The sequence below is a fragment of the Artibeus jamaicensis genome, unplaced genomic scaffold (genome assembly GCF_021234435.1).
Source record: "Artibeus jamaicensis isolate MK-2021 breed Jamaican fruit bat unplaced genomic scaffold, CSHL_Jam_final contig_233, whole genome shotgun sequence".
NCBI classification, from domain to species: Eukaryota; Metazoa; Chordata; class Mammalia; order Chiroptera; family Phyllostomidae; genus Artibeus; species Artibeus jamaicensis.
The window spans coordinates 22,689,336-22,709,446 of record NW_026521486.1 but is presented as its reverse complement, the minus strand read 5'-3'; positions in this window follow the sequence as shown (position 1 = coordinate 22,709,446).

The following is a 20,111-nucleotide window of genomic DNA, read 5'->3' as shown; positions in this document are numbered from 1 at the left end:
ATTCAGTGCTGTGACTGTGGAGGTAGGGACATGTCGCTCCTTGAGAAACAAAATGGACAACCTCTCTGAAGGTAATTTCCTGATGCATGTCAAACGCTTTTCAGATGTCCCTATCTGCTGACTTAGCAACTCCCATGGAAATGTTTCTTGATGGGGAAAGAGAGCATGCACATATGCAAGAAAAGTATCCACACTGGGTTTTTTAAAACTTTTTTTATTGTTGTGCAAGTACAGTTTTCTGCCTTTCCCCCCCAACCCTCCCTACCACATTGAGTTTCTTTATAGTGCTGGTTATAATGGCAAGACTTGAAAGCCACCTAGAATATAAATTAGTAAGAATACTTTCCTGACCAATGACCAACCCAAATAAAACCAACATAAGCAAAAAAGCATTTTTGATAATTGGGGTGGATAAGATATGAAGAAACAAATGAGGGAAACTGAGAAATTCCGCAGACTTTACGGCCTGAAATCAGAGGCTTGATGCTGCTCCTAGCTTCTAAGAGTTTTCCTCTAATAAAACTCCTTGACAAGTGGCATGGGGAAAAGGAAACACATAGTTAAAGGGCTGAGCAATTTACAGCCAGAAAATAAAACCACAGATTTTATCTTCCCTAACCACAGTTAGGAGCCAGTGGCTCATACATTCCAGACCTTGCTGGGGGGGAAGACCCGCCTCACCTGGGTAGGTCCGCCTAGGGCCAGCCTGTAGTGTGTGGGCTCCTGACTTCACGCAGAAGAGATTTCACAATACAAGTCCAGGAAATTCTGAGCGTACATTTATTAAAGCTGAGGAACAACAAAACAGAGATTAGGATAGAACAAGCAACAGGAGAGAGATTGGGCAGGGCTACTTTGGCTCTATAGAAATATTATGAGAAAGTAGTGAAACAAGGTGGGGCTGCTGTCAGCTCATGGGAAAGTTAGAGAGAAGGGGGGCTCGAAGACAGGTTCAGGGGCTTAGCCCAGGGCCAGCTGCCACTGCTCACTGCTGCCCTAGCTGCAAGTGTTGTAACAGGGTGCAGCCAAGGCAGGGCCCTCCATTGGGGATCTGCAATAGGGTCCGGAATTCAGGGTGTCCAGGAAATATTAGAGGAAAAAATATATATATATATGATGTCCTCACCCCCAGCAGTCTGAGCTGGGGGATGGGACACATGGAGCAGGGACATTGAGAGCTGTTTTGCATAGCAACAACTTTGCAGCTAAATTCTAGCATGGTCAATTAACATATCTATAGCCTTTAACTGGTTTCATAGATATGTTAAATAGCTGTGGCCATGCTTTGAGCCAGGGGGGTGGGAGTGACTTCAACCTAGGAAGTAACTGAGAAGCAGCTCCCCCCTGGTTACAGTGCTTGAGTGAAAGCTCGGAGATGATTGGCTCCATGCCATGGGGCCATGCCTGCCCAGACTTAATATAGCAGCCTGGTAATGCTGGATGAATACGGGAATGCTGGCAGGTGTAACTGATTGTGGGAGGAATCGGAAATGGGGCTACAGAGGAAGATTGGCACAAGGATTTAAACCCAAGTGCATCAGCCATACCAGGTAAGGACCACATGGCTTTGGAGGAGTTAGGACCATGAGGCTGTGGTGAAATGGAGACCACTGTGGCTTGGGCAAGAGTTAGGACTACGAAGCTCTGGGGTGCTCCCTTTTGTCACATGGCTTGGGCAGCAGGAGAGACCTTACCTGGAAGAAAAGGAGTGAAAGGACTCTTCCTGGGGGGCCATGAGAATGTGCCACATGGCCTTGGATTAACTGGAGATCACTGCAGCAACACTGCGGATGGTGCCAGGAGCCTGAACCACGGACTTCTACTTCTTTTCCTGAGATATGGTACCCCAGACTGGACAGAGGGGAGAAGGAAGGACTGTGTGTGTTTGTGGGTATTCTGAAGAACTTTAGTATTTTAATGAAGACATTAAAAGCAACAGGAGAGAATAACTTTAAGAGAGAATAATTTAGAGAATAACTCTAAGTCTATATAACTTTTAAATAAATAATCCCTTTCCTTTTCACCAGTCTCTCACATTGAGAAACATCTTTCCTCTGGCAGTGGGCAAAGTGAACCTAGTATGAGCAAGGGACCCCCAGAGAAAAAGGGGGGGCCCTTTCAGTAACAGTGTATCATTCATCCCCCCACCCCACTCCCCAGTCTGGACTGTAACAGTGTCATGTGGTCCCTTAGGAGTGAGGAGATTTGTGCCTGTGGGTGAAGAGGAGGAGGAAGGGAAATGTGTGGGCGTGCTCACGGTGGGGGAGGGGGGAGGAGGCACGTTCTGGGTCTTTACTCACCTGGTTTTGCTAATTTTCTGGGCCTGGAGCTGAAATACAACTGAGGCCTAGTTGTCATCTCTAGGGATAAAAGGTCAAGGGGTCTAACTCATATGCCCAGCGGTATGCCAGGGAGGAAAGGTCACCCTGTGGGGAGCCCCAGTGCCAGCTTTGCCCCTCACTGGGCACCCGGGGTTTCTGGCCCTGGTGACCTTCTGTGCTTGGCTGTAAATTGGTCGGATGATTTGTTCAGCTGTCTATCTCTCTCCCCATTCCATTTGCCAATGAACTTTCCCAGCTTCTTACTATCCTGCTTCCCTACTGCACACAGGAGTTCCTTCAAGTTGTGGGGAAGATGGCAGCTGTGAGTCCTCAATCCATAGTCTTCCAGCTTTATGATCCCAGTAGACAAAATTTTTAATCTACGCTACAGACATTTCTGAAGAAAGATTTTGTTTCTCCTCTCACAGGCTCACCTCTGAATCAATCAGTGGACTCAGAATACTATGAGGGGGAGGCCCCGGGTTGTCCTCATCAGAGGCCAGGGAGACAGGGTCCTGTGACGGGCAACTCCAGAGAGCCACGCAAAGTTGGAGGGTTCTCTAGAGAAAGGAACCCACTACTACAGGAAGTGGTTGGCGTAAAGATGATGGGAAAATGGAACATTAAGTCTCTTGCAATGTCCAATAACTTGAATTTTGTTGAATAATTTGCCACATTAATATAAAGCAATAACATACAGGTATTAAAAATAATGTTTTCATGACAAGGCGGATAGTTTGCAATCCTGAGTGGCAGGTGGGGGAGGGGGGACTATGACACAGAACATGTATGAAGTCCACTTCCACTTAGGGTACGGGAAACTTGAAAGAGCACTGTTAGCCCCCTGACAATGAGGAAAAGCCAGACAAACTGCAAAATCACAACTCACTTTGAACTGAAAGGTTGAATCTAAATGCTTAGCTGACATTGCAGGTCAACCAAGTAGCCTGCTGTCCAAGAAAGCACAGTCCTCCAGAGCAGAGACCGGACGTGTGGACTGCTTGCTCATCTATGCCAGAGCCTGGGAGGTCTTTGGGTCATTACAGAAGCAAGTAAGAAGAACACAGCTACAATTTCAACGAATCACTAAAGGCCTAGTGTGGGTCAGAGAAACTACAAAGAATCTTCCCTTGCCACAGAAGCAAGGGAAGCTGGTACTTACTGACAAGCTCTTTTCCATAACCTTTACCAGATACGCACAAGAAAGACTGGGCGCAGGATGAGTCTAAAAAAAGGTTTCCTCAGTAGCATAGGCATAGAGGACTATGTTATCTGTCACTGTAGGAAAAACCATAAGATTAAGGAAGCCTTATTTGTGGCAACATGGATAGAACTTGAAGGCATTATTCTGAGTGAAATAAGCCTGACAGAGAAAGACAAATACTGTATCATCTCATATGTACAACCTCTAAAACAAAGAAAGATCAGACTTGAGATTATCAGAGGTGACAGATAAGAGAAAGAAGTAGAGAAAAATAGTCAACAGATACTAACTTCCTGTTATAAAATAAACAGGTACTAGGGATATAATGTATAACATGATAACTATAGTTAATACTGATGTATGATGTGTAGAAAAGTTATTAAGAGAGTAAATCCTAAGAATTCTCACCACAAGGAGAAAGCATTCTCTTTTTATTTTCTTCTTTTTCTTCTTTTAATTGTACCTTTATGAGATGATGGATGTCAGTTAAATCTATTTTGGTAATCATTTCACAATATATGTAAATCAAATCATCATGCTGTATACCTCAAACTTACACAGTCATGTATGCCAATTATTTCTTAATAAAACTGAAAAAATAGAACAGAGCATTGAAGACCTGCAGAAGAATATCAAATGGTTTAACAGATATGTTACTAGAATCCTAGAAGGAAAAGAGAACTAACAGAATAAGTGTTTGAAGACATAACATGAGAAGTTTCCAAAGATAATGAGAGATATCAAAAACAGATCCAAGAATCATAGAGAATTCCAAGTAAGATAAAAAGCAAAATCACATCATATCAAACTGCTGAAAATCAGAGATAAAGAGGAAGTCTTAAAGGTGGCCAGAAAAAAAAAAAAAGACTCATGATATAGATATATAGAGAAGAACACAGATAAGAATTATAGCAAACTTCTCCAATGTTAGGCATAAAACCAGGGATTGACATTTTTAAAATAGTAAAAGAAAATCTAGCGTTCTGTACCCAACAAAAACATCTTTTAATAATAACGAGGAAAAGACCTTTTTAGCCACACAAAAGCTGAGAGAGTTTACTACTAGCAGATTTGTGCTTCCGACAATATTAAAGGGAGTTCTTAAGGCAGAAGATAGAAGACCCGGTTTGACAAGCATGGCCTGCAGGTCAAACCCATCTTATAAGTTTTGTATGAAGAGATTCATTGGAGCACAGTGGCACTCGTTGACTTGTGTGCTACCATGCTACACCTAAGGAATCATAAAGAAAGATCTCTGGAAATGCCATCAAATAAAATAAATATAAAACACATTTAAATCAATTTTAATCACTTTAAAAGATAAATCACTACCTAAAGCAAAACATGGTTCATTCTGAGTTATAATGTAGGGATGAGTCAATTTTTACATGTCAAGACAAAGGGAATTAAAAATAAAAAGTCTGTGGAACATTAGCCTAATTCCTTTGGGACATTTTCCTTCTCTCTTATTTTGAATTTTCTGACTCTAAATTTCTCCTCCCTCTTCCCTTTTTAACTTATTCAGGGCTCACCACTACCCATGACTACTGCTCTCAGCTTTTCTAAAATCCCAGTAGAGATACCTCCAGCCATGAATCTTCTTTTACCCTTGGCCCACTGACTCCGTCAGACAAGATTTGTTAACTTTGGGATTCTATCGAATATTTTCCAATCCTGTAGCTCGAAGAGAAAAGCTAGAATGGAGCCCTGGCTGGTGTGACTCAGTGGATTGGGAGCCGGCCTTTGAACCAAAAGGTCACCAGCTTAATTCCCAGTCAGGGCATATGCCTGGGTTGCCCCCCCCCCAGTTGGGGGCATGTGAGAGGCAACTGATCAATGTATGTTTCACACATTGGTGTTTCTCTCCAATTCTTTCTATCTCCCTCCTCCTCTCTCTAAAAGTAAATAAATAAAATCTTTAAATAAAATTTTTTTAAAAGAATGGAGACAGGTATGGTTCCAGTTATGGAGGCTACCTGTACGTCCAGTAATATGTTGGTCAAACAATGAAACAATAGTAATGCCTGAGTTAGGGAGGGGAGTTAATTTACACTAAATGTATTTCGCTTGGATTTCTAGGAAGTCAACTTTGCTGTTAAGGGAGATTTAAAACAGCCATTTATTACCCTGACAATCAGAAGACACCATTCTTACAGAAGAAAGATAATGGTGCAAAGAATCTGTACAGTGAATGCCATTTATTTGCTGTGCGACCACTGACAAGTTATTAACCTCTCTGTGCTTCAGTAAATTTTACATTATGTACTTTTTACCACAATTAAAAATTAAAATAATACCAACAATAAAGATCTGGAGGGTAGTAAACATAGTACAAAGTAAATTAGTTCTAAATTACATTAGTTCTTAAATTTAAAAAAGCTTGCAACTTTCATTACAAAGAAAAAGATTTCTAGACAGACGCTTCTTCTGTCAGGGCGCACTGAGGGTTCCACGGGATCCGCAGAAGGCCCAAAGAGGCACAGCAAAGCAGACAGGAAAAACCTTGAAAGACATCTTCTCTATGCCGTCCTTTCCCTTTGCCTGGGTCGCCTTTCCTCCTTCTCTCCCTGGAGAATTTCTCCTTGTCCTTCCGGATTTAGCCAGCATCTCCAGGAAGGCATTTCCAACCTACCTCACATTATGCACTGCTCCAGACAAAACTAATTCCTCTTTCTTCTGCACCCAAACTTCAGGGCTAATGAATGCGGCCCCAGCATTAGCCTTCTCGCCTTGTCACTCTTTACTTGCATTGCTCCTTTCCTGCCCTACACTGTAAAACCCTTTAGAGTGACAGACAAAGCTTATCCGTCCTCTCCCAGTCCATGTATTCAGTACGAATGCACAAACGAGGAGCCGAGGGCAAAGATGATCCCACATCCCATCCATCTCTTCATTCCTACAAATTAATGACCCTTCGCCCTGGTCTCCTGAGCTCTTTCAATATTTCTTCTCTGTTTGGGACTCTTGTTTGGTATGATTTCATAATTAGTGGCACCATTAATTATTCTTTTCTACAGCTAACTTCACATAATGTGGGAAGAAAAATCCATCGTTTGTCTCAATTGACTTATTAAGGAAGATATGACAAAACAAACGTTTGTGGAAGCCCATTTTGCTGAGCCCCGTCTCAGAGTTTCGGATGCCTTGGTCTGTGGTGGGGCCTACGAATACGTTTTGAACGAGTTCTGTGGTGGCGTTGGTGCTCCTGGTCCAGGGGCCACACTTTGAGAACTGCTGCTGTAAGGCTGGAACTGAGAGCAGGTGACGAGGAAGCCTTCCTGGAGGTTAGAGCCAGGCTGATAAGAAAGGTGCAGAGCGTCAACCTCTCTTCTACGTCTCCCTCACCAGTGTCCAACAGAAAAAGGCCATGCAACTCTCTTCCTTTCTCTCTTCATCCTCTGTCTTTTGCCATCTGTTCCTCCCAGGACTTCTTTGAGCTTATTGTTAGCAATTTTAATTTGGTATTCTGCTACCAGGAGTAAAATGAAAATACTAACCATATGGGGTAGAAGAAATAAGATGCCAACAATAATGAGCTCTCTGCAGAATGAATCCAGATGAACTCTCCCTTGATGGGAAAGGAGAGTTGCTCAGAAAATATGAGAGGCTGCCTCTGTGTTTTATCATCCATAATTTTCTTTAAAATATATCCACAGAAGCAGTGATGCATAAGTAAAAGGGCGAATGTTAAAATTTAATCTCCAGCCTAGAGTAGTTAGTTGGCAAAGGCCTAGAATATAAGATACACATCTACATTCATTTGGAAACCTCTCCAGTGTGTAGAAACTATATAAGTTCTGAGGGCAGGGACTCAAAATTTTGCTAATTATTTTATCTCTACATTTAATAACTTAACACTTAGAAAACTTTCAGTCAGTCAGTACTGGTGAGTAATGGTAAGATCATGATCTCTTCCATACATATCACCTCAGAGCCTTATTTGGAATACCCTAGAAAACTCATTTCTACCACTTAAAATGACCCCTCCACGCCTCCCTTACTCCCGCAACAAACACACGAGAGGCACCCACAGACGCGCACATTCCGAAGTCACCACTGGGCGCAGAACAGGTTGTGGTGGCCTTTGGAGGCTCAGACAGATGTAGACACAGGGGAAAACCAGGACGTCTGATTTAGATTTTAGTCTACCTCAGATTCTTAAGTAAATCATTTGATTACAAACACATTCATAGTCTACTGAAGGTATATGTGAAAATAAATACCAATCTAGAGAAACATAAAACCCAGAATGTTGAGATACCCTGAACTATATTTCTTTTTTCATTATTAATAACTACTTATCTTTAAGTCCATGCTTCTACCCTATTCTGACTCTTTCCTTTTCTGTCTACCCTTCTCTGAGGCGTCCACATCGTACAGGTGTCAGGTAGCTTTTAACTGCAGAAAGGGCCCAGATGCCCACAAAGTTCAAACAACAAACTACCTAAAAAAAAAATCCTATTTACAATAACAGAAAAACTAATAAAATACTTAAGAACTAATTTAACTAAGAAGGTGAAAGATCTGTCACTGAAAACTATAGGACATTAATGAAAAAAATTGAAAAGGCATTAATGAATGCAAAGCTATCTCACGTTCAAGGATCAGAAGAATTAATATTGTCAAAATGCCCATACTATTGAAAGTGATAAACAGACGCAATGCAATCCTTACCAAAAATCCAATGGCATTTCTCACAGAAATAAAAAAAAAATTCTAAAATTCACATGGAACTACAAAAGACCCTGAATAGCCAAAGTAATATGGACATAGAAGAACAAAGTTGGGGTCATAACACCTCATGAGTTCAAGCTATAAAGCTATAGTGATCAAAACAGTGTGGTTCTGACATAAAAACATAGGCCACACGTGACACCCAAAGCAACAGAAGCAATGTTCTCACCACCCACACAAAAAATGATAACCATGTGAGGTGATGGATGTGTTTCTTAATGTTGTAGTAATCGTTTTCATAATACATACATATTTCAATTCATTGTATCTCAGTAAAGCTGGGGGGAGGGAAAACTTCAAATATGCTTCATTAGTTAATATTTATAGTAATATAGTCCAGCACTTTCCTACCAGTTACATTTCCTGATCTAACAAATAGCTATTTCGCACTAAAATTAGGAAACCTCTTCCTGCTTATTCTCAATATGAATCGAACCACTTTTGAAAATATACATGAATACTCCCTGAGCTCCCCATGAGTGTGGTTTCCCCATAATACTGGCATACAATAGACACAGGATGGAAGCTTGATTTTGGTAAGTCTTGTCTCTCTACTCTGTCCCATCACTCTGTTTCTGTTTTCTGATAAGGGGAATCACTCAGCTCTAATAATACCAACTCCTCAGTAGGAGGCTACCTGCTCTTCCATTGGGAGTTGCTTTGTCAGTCAAATTGGACCACCAATGATTTTTCTCTCTTCTGGTCCATTTAAAACCTATTTAATATAGTATCAGCCTAGTGATTTGCCTGGAACTTAGTGGGGAGAAATGTCCAGGATTTAATAACCTCCTAAATTTAGGTTGCATAAAAGCTATCCCTGGAATGTCTTGTGGCACATACAGATAAAATAGCTGTTAACATCATAAAAATGTTAATGATGATTCTGTAACAAGTTAGCTCACTTAGTTTTGTTCTGGGTATCAGAATCCTTGCGTGAGGGCTTTATCCTAAATAGGCATCATAATTTCTAACCTGGAAGGGTTCTTGCATGTGGACCTTAATTGAAAGTGCTCCAGTCACAGTTAGATGAAAACACGCCTTCTACAAAACATGCTATTCCACAGTGATTTCAAGGAATTCTAATGTATAAAGAGAGACTTGGTGATGAAGTTCATGTGTGGGACATTCAAGAAACTGCTTCATTTCCAGTGATATCTGCAGAGTCCATGAATAACACTGTTTTTCTTTGATAGAAGAGGTGGCTTGCAGGTATATTCTTGGGCTGAAGGAGGGGAAGAATTATATCAATTATATATTATTTATATATTATCTTATTATCTTATGCTACCTACAATCTTAGGCATAAGTATGTATGTAATGTATAATAGTTATTCAGGAATCCTCATATAAATTTCCAGTTTATCCACACCAAAAAATTAGTGATGATAAGCACTCATCAGTAAAATTTTTTTAAAAAATTGACAAAAGAAATATGGCCCAAATGAAAGAACAAATAAAAACTGCAGAAAGAGAAGTAGGTGACCAGGAGATAGCCAAATTATCAGATGCAGAGTTTGAAACACTGGTAATCAAGATGCTCACAGAAATGATTGAGTACAGCCACAAAATAAAGGAAGAAGGGAAGACTATACAAAGTGAAATAAAGAAAAATATACAGGGAACAACAGTGAAAATAAGGAAACCAGGACTCAAATCAATGATTTGGAACAAAAGGAAGAAATAAACATTCGACTGGAACAAAATGAAGAAACAAGAATTTTAAAAAATGAGGAGAGGCTTAAAAACCTCTGGGACAACTTTAAACTTACAATCTCTGAATCAGAGGGGTGCCAGAAGGGAAAGAGGAAAAACAAGAAACTGAAAATTTATTTGAAAAAATAATGAAAGAAAACTTCCCCAATCTGGTGAAGGAAATAGACATACAAATCCAGGAAGTCCAGAGTCCCAAAGAAGTTGGACCTGAAGAGGAACACACCAAGATATATCATAATTAAATTGCTAAACACTAAAGATAAGAAGTGACTCTTAAAAGCAGCAAGAGAGGTACTTACAAAGGAGTTCTCTGAAGGCTATCAGCTGATTTCTCAAAAGAAACCTTATAGGCAAAAAGGGGCTATAAAGAAGTATTCAAAGTCATGAAAGGCAAAAACCTACTTCCAAGATTATTCTATCCAGCAAAGGTATCATTTAGAATAGTAGGGCAGATAAAGTGCTTCCCAGATAAGGTCAAGTTAAAGGAGTTCATCATCACCAAGCCCTTTTATATGAAACATTAAAGGGAATTATCTGAGAAAAAGAGGATGATCAAAACTATGAACAGTAAAATGACAACAAACTCACAATTATCAACAATTGATCCTAAAAAAATAAAAAACTGAACAAACACTAGAAAAGGAACAGAATCAGAAATGAAGATCACATAGAGCATTATCAGCAGGGGGAAAGTGATAGAAGAATGGGGGAAAAGATACAGGGAATAAGAAGCATAAATGGTAAGTACAAAATAGACAGGGGGAGGTTAAGAATAGTATGGGAAGACTTCTGGCCAAGATGGAGGCATAGGTAGACACACTACGCCTCCTTGCACAACCAAAATTAAAGACAACAAAAATTTAGATACAAAAAACAACCAACAGACAGAAAATTGAACTGTACAGAAGTTCGACAACCATTCATCCAGACCTGTAAGAAAGGCAGAGTTGGTGGCCAGCGGAAAGGAGTCTAGGCAGGAAAAAGCGGTGGTTGGCAGACCCTGGGCATGGGGTGGCAACAAGCAGACCCAGTGAGGCACACAGGTGGCTAGTTGACCGAGGACACACATTTGCATGCAGATAAACCAGACAAAAACAAGCAGTGAGACAGACCTCACACCCAGGGCCCCAGCCCAGGAAATAGACCTTAAAAGCACCAATTGAAAATACTTGTGGGGATTGAGGTTCTGGAATAGACTCCCAGCCTCACAGCAGAGTTTGTTGCAGAGACCCACAAGGTCCTAGAACATACAAAAGCCCAAGAACTAGTGCTAGAAGGGCCCAGTTTGCTTGTGGGAAGCGGCAAAGGGGACTGAAATCTGAGAGAGAGCTGAGCAAGCACCATTGTTCCCTCTCTGACCCTGTCCCCACATAAAGCATGACAACCCAGTGACTGGGTTGCCCTGCCCTAGTGAACACTTAAGGCTCTAGCCCTCATACATAACAGGCTCCACAAGACAAAAAAAAAAAAAAGGCCCAAATGGAAGAACAGACCAAACCTCCAGACTGAATACAACTAAGTGACAAAGGGATAGCCAACCTATCAGATGCATAGTTCAGAGCACTGGTGATCAGGATGCTCAAAGAATTGGTTGAATTTTATCATAAATTAGATGAAAAAATGAAGGCTACACTAAGTGAAATGAAAGAAAATGCACAGGGAACCAATAGTGATGGGAAGAAAACTGGAACTGAAATTAATGAAGTGGACCAGAAGGAACAAAGAAACAACCAAACAGAAAAGAATGAAGAAACAAAAATTCAAAAAAAAAAAAATGAGGAGAGGCTTAGGAACCTCCAGGACATTTTTAAATATTCCAAATCCAAATTATAGGAGTACCAGAAGGGGAAGAGGAAGTGCAACAAGTGGAAAACTTATTTGAACAAATAATAAAGAGCTTTCCCAATCTGGCAAAGGCAATGGACTTCCAGGAGGTCCAGGAAGCTCAGATAGTCCCAAAGAAGTTAGACCCAAGAAGGAACACACCAAGGCACATCAGAATTACATTAGCCAAGATTAAAATGAAGGAGAGAATTCTAGAAGCAGCAAGAGATAAGGGGACAGTCACCTACAAAGGACTTGCCATCAGACTGTCAGTGGATTTCTCAAAAGAGACCTTACAGGCAAGAAGGGGCTGGAAACAAGTATTCCAAGTCATGAAATCCAAAGACCTACATCCAAGATTGCTCTATCCAGAAAAACTTTCATTGAGAATGGAAGGGCAGATAAAGTGCTTCTCAGATAAGACCGAGTTCAAGGAGTTCATGATCACCAAGCCCTTACTATATGAAATGTTAAAGGGACTTATCTAAGAACAAGAAGATAAAAAATATGAAAAGTGAAAGGACAGCAAACTCACAGTTATTAACAATCACATCTAAAACAAAAGCAAACTAAGCAAACAGCTAGATCAGGAGCAGAGCCACAGAAATGAAGATCACATGGAGGTTTAGCAACAGGGGAGTAGGAGGAGGAAAAAGGGGAGAAGGTACAGAGAATAAGTAGCATAGATGGTGGGAAGAAAATAGGGGGAAGGCAAGAGTAGTGTGGGAAATGTAGAAGCTAAAGTATTTATGACACATGGACATGAACTAAAGGGGGGGAATGGTGGGGGAGGGAGTGTGCATGGTGGAGGGGAATGAAGGGGGGAATGGGACAACTGTAATAGCATAATCAATAAAATATATTTTTTAAAAAGAATAGCATGGGAAATGGAGAAGCCAAAGAACTTATATGTATGACCCTTGGATATGAACTAAGGGCTGGGGGTTTGGGGTGGATGCTAGAGGGAATGGGGGTACCAGGTGAAGGGGGATTAAGGGGAGAAAATAAGAATGGGATAACTGTAATAGCATAATCAATAATATCTGCTTTAAACAATTCTTAAAATATTTATTCTGGTATGTTTGGAGTTCTTGTTTTTTTATAATTCCAGTTTTCCTGATCCTTTTTAATATATTTTATATTTTGTCCACACCATTCTACTCAAGGATGTTCTTTTCTCATTTCTAGATTATTTCTACTTTTTTCACATATGGTCTTTGCAAAGTCTTTCATCCACTAACATTTTCTTTTGAATACTTTGCTCTCCTGAAAGCTACTTCACTTGGGAAGTTCCTAGGATACATCTTGGTACCATCCCCTAGGGAATGGTATTCTCGGCAAGCCAGCTTCCTGCTCTCCTCATACCAGAGGCCAGAAGAGAGGGGCCTGCTTCTGTCCCACTCTGGAACTACTGAATCGAGGCTCTAGTTCTGGAGAGCAGGGGCTAATGAAATCTACAATATTGGGAAAAAAAGAAGGGAGGAACCAGCTGTAGCTAGGGCCACTCCCTGCTTGCCTCTGTGTTTCCTCCCCCCTTCTCTACTAATTATAGGCTTCACTTTTCCTTTTTCAAATTCATTTGAGTGAAATGTACAATGTGTCAAAGTTCAAATATGAATGCATTAGGAAAATAAGGTTGCCACCCAACCACACCCAGACCTAGACAGTAAATGAATCATTTAGTTTCCTAAAGCACACACACACAAAAATCCCTAAAAGTTCACATTTAAAGAGGTACGGGAGAATCATAGAGATCACATATTCAGATTACACTTAGACTTTTTTTCAGCATATTGATCACTGTTGTGGGCTGAATTGAGTCCCTCAAAATCCATATGTTGAAGACCTAACTTCCCACATCTCAGAATGTGGCAGTATTTGGAGACAGGGCCAGGCTGCCCTACAATTTGGCGCTTGCCAGTTTCCACTAACATGTCAGCCAATTATAACTCTCTTTATGTATCTCTATCTATGTATAATATTCATTGATTTTGTATGTAACACCTTCGGGATGTTGGACATAATAGGAAATAGGGAATATATTTGAAGACCTTTTATTTGACTTCAGAGGAAATATTTCATAACATAAAATATTCACATATGCAAAGTCCAGTAACAAACAACAAATACTGAAGACATGCGATGAGCAGCACATGACTTTGTACCTAATGTGTGCTACTGATGACAAGTATTACTCATTTAGAAGATAGATCTGTGGGCTGGGTTAGATTTATAGAGAAAATTCAGTAGAGAACTGCATGTAACTGAGGAGCTTCGGCAAAACTTTATCTAGGTTTTCATTATATTTTTATTTTTACTTTTTAACTTTAAATTCTTTCAAATTCAAAAAAAAAGTCTCCTTTGTATAAGACAAGACCTTTCTCTCAGTCCCAATCCTATCATTTCCTCTGAGACACGCTTGCTGGTCCATATCAAACTGCCCTTTCTGAATTTGAGGGTACTACTGTAAGGTGAGAAAGTGGAAAAGCGGCGAAACAAATGGAAGTGCTTCCTATGACTATAAACTTTCTTCTGGAAAAGATGACAAGGGATGGATGGGAGAGAGCAGTGAAAGATGTCCTAGAAATTCGGCAATGCTGGGCACATAGGAAGCATTCAGTACATTTTCACTAACTGACTGCTTAAGAGAATAAGTAGGATAAAAACTCTTCACAGCGACACTAGATAATCTTATATTATACCATAAACCACTATTTTAAGACTGTGGTTGTGTAACATGTGAGCCCAGGGAAGAACATGCTGTATCCTCAGCCCACTTAGAACAGTGTCTGGCTGTGGCAGGCACTTAATAAATAGAAATAAGTGAAAAATGAGAGCAAAGACCTCATTGGGGTGACTTCTGCAATATATATATATACATATATACATATACACACATCATACAGTAAACACCTCTAAAAGTTTACCTCTCCATAAAAGCAACAAAAATGCCTAACAAAAAAATGGTCAGAATCGAAATTAACCGTAGGTTTGCAGCAATCCAGTCGACATTTGGTTAGGACAAACAGCTGGATCCTGGTGAGAGCAGTGAGCTTTGAGGGTTTTCACTTACCTCAGTCCCATCCCCCACTCCCAGTTCCACTGCAGCCTTGAGAAATAACAGCCTGCTTTCCTGATCCTGGGGGAAGCCGAAAGGATCTCATTGCCAGAGGAATGTCATTATTTGACCTGACTGCTATGTTTTAAATATCACAGCTGTCTGCAATGATGACACAAACAACAGACCAGTGGAAAAACTTAAAGGGAAAAGCTGCAGAATGAGATATCCATAGAAACTTTGAAAAACTCTGACATTGAAAATTTTTATGGAATTAGTAAAAAAAAAAAAGTCACTATACAAGTACAAAATATAAAATGCAGCAAAATTATAAACTCTGGGGAAGCAGGAGAATCTGATTTCCAGAAATCTCACCTGATGTGAGACATTTAGTTTTCAACAAAAAAATTATAAGAAACAACAAAGTATGACTTACACACATGGAAAAAAATCAATAGTAGTCCTTGAAAAAGCCCAGGTGCTATACTTACTAGATAATGACTTTAAATCAATTATTTTAAATATGTTCAAAGAGCTAAAGGAAACCATGTCTAAAGAACAAAAGAAAGCATGAGACTAATACCTCACCTAATAGAGCATATCAATAAAAAAGAAACGTTTTTTTCAGAACATTTTTAAAGAACCCAAATAGATTCTGGACTTCAAAGTAAAATAACTGAAATGAAAAATTCACTACTTTTTGTCCGGTGATATACTTGGCTGGTGGGAACACAAACTATTCTGGTCCTTTTGTGAGCCCCAGGGACTTCCCACCAATAATTTCTAATGTGTTTTTTTCCCTCTGCCCTTGGGTGGTTTCTTCACATGTATATTCTGATCAGTACTCACCCAAAACTTCAGGAAGAGCTTCTACAGATCTCTGTACTTTCTCTGGGCAGCTCTTCCCTCTCCGGTACTCTGCTCTGGGGATTCTAGCTATGCTGGCCCTCTAATCCTCAGTCACATTTCATAACTCAGTGAGACCGGTGGGCTCCTGTTCAATTCCCTCCCTCTGCACTTTACCCTGAAAACTCCCCAGATAGTAAGCTGGGGCAATCACAGGGTTCCCCCGAGTTGTTGCCCACCTCTAAGGAAACAGTCCCTTGTGCTACTTGATGTCCAATATCAGAAAACCATTGTGCTCTCTGTTGTGTCCTGCTTCTTATTGCTTCAGATGGCAGGGCGAATTCAGTCTGTTTCTTCATCTTGGCCAGAAGCAAAAGTCCTCCTGCCAGAATTATTATGGTAGTCTCCCTGTGTCTCCCTGAGACTATCCAGAGCACATATATCAACAATGCAGCTAAAATGATCCTTTTAAAATGTAAGTTTGATCATATTACTTTTATGATCAAAACTGTCCAATGCTTCTCAATTTCTTCCAAAATAAAACAATGTGTCTAGTTATTTTTAGGCTCTGCCTAACCTGACCCTTCATTACCTCTCTTTTCTACTATTGCTCTCTCCGTTCCACGTACACTGGCCTCATCGCTGATCCTCAAACATTGTAGGCACATTTCCGGCTTAATAACATTTATAATTTACTGTTTCCCCTGCTGCACTATAAAGGAAATGATGGTAAGGATTTTTTTATTCACTGATTTAACATCACCTAAAACGTGCATGGTACATAGTAGACCCTTGAAATGCCCTTAAGTGAAAGCTTGAGTTTAATCGTAGAGCATTTAGGATAATATTGGGAAAGTTACCGAAACAGGCAGTCAGCCATAGGAGACAAAACAAAAATCCAATTACCAAAAATGGAGTATAATATCACAATCTTGCCAGTAACAAACATCATTTGATGCCAAGTATTATTGTTGGACAAGAGATACGTAAGATGTTTTACCAAAGACCAGAATTTGACCTAGAGATTGGGCTGTGGGGATAAAGTGACTCAAACTGTGGGAAGCAGGACAAGATATTAAGCTCAGTCTGAAATGCCTCAAAAACATTATTTCAAAGGACAAAAATGTCTAACAGCAGAACTTTAGGAGTTTGGATGTGCTCTTGGAAAATATTACTCCTATTAGAATTCAATGACTTGCAATATAATACCATCATTCCTTTTAAAAATGAATTTTTCAAGATTTTTAATGCTGATGAAAGATGTGGCAAAACAGGCACCTTATAAACTAGTGGTTGAACTGTTACAGACATTTGTTCATTTTAAAAAATTATAGTAAAACATAAAATTTTCCCTTTTTTAAGTGTACAGTTCAGTGACATTAAGGACGTTTACATGGTTGGGTAACCGTCACCACCAACCATCTCCAAAACTGTTTCAATGCCATCATTTCTTTTTTATTTGAAGATTTTATTTATTTATTTTTAGAGAGAGGGGAAAGGAGAGAGAGAGGAACAGAAACATCAATGTGAGGGAGAAACATCCATCGGTTGCCTCTTGCACACACCCCAGCCAGGGACCGAGCCCACAACCCAGGCATGTGTCCCAAACAAGAATTGAACCAGTGACACCCAACCAACTGAGCCACATTCATAAGGAGACCATCATTCTTAACTTTTTAAAAAAAAATGTAGCAATAATTTTTTTCTACAGGTACTTTTGTTTACCTAACTATATAATTGGCGAATTAAAAAGAAACTTCTGCCTTTGATATTGAAGGGATTAGTTATCCAGTCTAAGCAAATGCAGAAGAAAACACAAATGAAACCCAAGGCCTTCAACCACAGACTGTGTTCTTTGAAGCAGAAAAGCTTCAGAGCTCGTTAAGAACAACATGTCCTTGACTCAACCCGCTTCAATTATGTCAGTTTGCTTTTTTTTTTTTTAATATATGCCTTTACTAGGAAGGCTACCTGGCAGTTCCTCCATCCTTTTCCTCTGTAATAGCTGCCAATACCGATTCTCCTGGCACTGATGGGGGAGCAGTGCTCTGAACTGGGCCATTGCATTTTGAACCTGGCAGCTGTTTGTGGGCTGAGAGCAGCATGCAGTACCTATAAAAGGTCTGCAATATGTTCTTGCTTTCAGAGGAGTATTGAAGTTATCTTGGTGTTCTCATTTGGACCAGAAAGTTATATAGAAAGTACAGGATATTTATTGCCAGTGATCTGTTCAGTGGCCAAAGATTGGCAAGTTAAGTTTCTCACAATTCATGTCCCAGCTGCATTTAGACACATGCTTCTTTCTTGATTTTGACTCTGCTCCCATAGATTCTTTCTCTCTTCCCCCAACCCCCCAGGTGAAAGTGAGAGTAAGTTTATTAAAGTAAAGCTTGGGGTAGTAAGGCAAAGGGCAGGCCCCTGGAGGGAGTATCAGGGGGATAAGCCCAGGTGAGCTGCCACTGCCCACTGCTCCCCTGAGTGCGGATCTCACTGGGACCCTTCGAGTTTAGGACAGAAGCGAAGTAAAGCACATGCCTAAGGCAAAGGGGACACAGGCGTGCTCAAAGAGCGTGGGTGAGATTCTCTTAATCCTCCTCATCCCTCCCTCATCTTTTCTGACCTGATCCTTAACTGTCACCACTTTGGAAAGCTTATCTTCCCTTTCAGGTTCAACTACCTCCTACATAGAGAATGGAAGGTTAATACAGGTTAAAGCTAGTGGGAACATCAGAATCAACCCCATCTCATTTCTTCTTTTTCCAGATGAGGAACTGAAGCCCCAGGCAATTAACTGATTTACCATATTTTGCCGTGTATAATCTGCACCCGTGTTTTTGGCCCAAACTTTCAGGAAAAAAAATCTTTCATTTTAATTCTTTAATTCAATCGTTTATTTATTTATATTTAGATACTTTTTTGTATTATGAAGGAATTTTAGAATTTTAGAATTTATTTTTGAATACACAGATATCATTATTGCTTTATGGAGTTACACTTCTACCACATAAGCATAAGAATTAAAAACATTTGTATAGATAACGTAATTAGTGCTCCCCAGGTATAATGCACACCCTTATTTTCCCCTCAAAAACTTGGGCAAAAACTGTGCACTATACATGGTCAAATACAGTATTTAGGATTGTGCAATTAGTTATTGGCTGTGCCAGCCAAAATACTAATTCCTGTCTCTCAGTCCTGTGCTGTTTCCACTACACAGTGCTACTACCCTAAATTCAGTTTACTGGATCCCTCAGGCAAGGCAGCCCAGTCCTGCCACATACGGAGTGTGTGTATTATAAATACTTTAATAGTATAAAATATATTACTTATGTAAAAGTATAAAATACATGTGACTATAAATGTAAAATATATGTATTTACCATATAATTACTAAATATATTTCATAATCAAAATATACTTAATTCATATACATAGTTTTGCTGTAAGAATTGTATTACATTTCTATTGCCGTATAACAAAACCCCAAGTTAGGTGGTTTGAAACAACAGGTAGATACTTATTATCTCACAGTTTCCATGTGTCAGTAGTCTGGGCATAGGTCTCCTCCAGGCCTCACCAGGCTGCAATTTCATCTGAGGCTCAGGTTCCTCAACTCAGGTTCCATGTGGCCGTCTCCACTCTTCTCCTTGCCATGTGGCACTGTTTCTTCAAGGCCAACAGTGTCTCTGCAGCTCCAGATCTCTAAATCCTCCCGTCTCTGCCCTCTATCCTCTGCCCTCTCTGTCCTCTAGTTCTAATCAGTTCATGTGATTAAGCAGAGCCCGCCAAGGATAATCTCCCTTTTGATGAACTTAAAGTCAACTGATTAGGGGCCTTAATTACAACAGCAAAATCTTTTCACCTTTGTCATATTACATAACCTAATTACAGGACTGATATCCCATTATATTCATAGGTCTCATTCAAGGAGAGGGAACTATACAGGAAATGCACGCCAGGGGATGGGAACCTTGGTGGGTGTTTTAGGATTCTGCCTACTACAACACTTAATAGAAGATACTTCATTCTCACTTCCTGGGTATCCAGAGCTATTCCAATCGATTTCTTTACCAGCTTGAAACCCACTCTCTGAGAGCAGTGACTATCAACAAAATGCTAGTTTTTATTTTGGCTTTGTGACTATGTGAACTTTGGAAGGTCACTTAATTCCTTCAAACCTATGACTTAATCTTTCAAATATTTTTATCTTGAGTAAAACAAGAAACTGTTTCTGTATTGATATTCCCCGATCGTTTCATTTCCTTCCATTGTTCTTCTGTAACTTTTTAAGAAAACCACCCACTCCCACATCTTCTTGTGGGAAATTCTATCTATATTAAGACATTACCTATCTTCCTGGCACTTACTAGTCATCCTAATGGGTATGAGGTGATATTTCATTGTAGTTTTG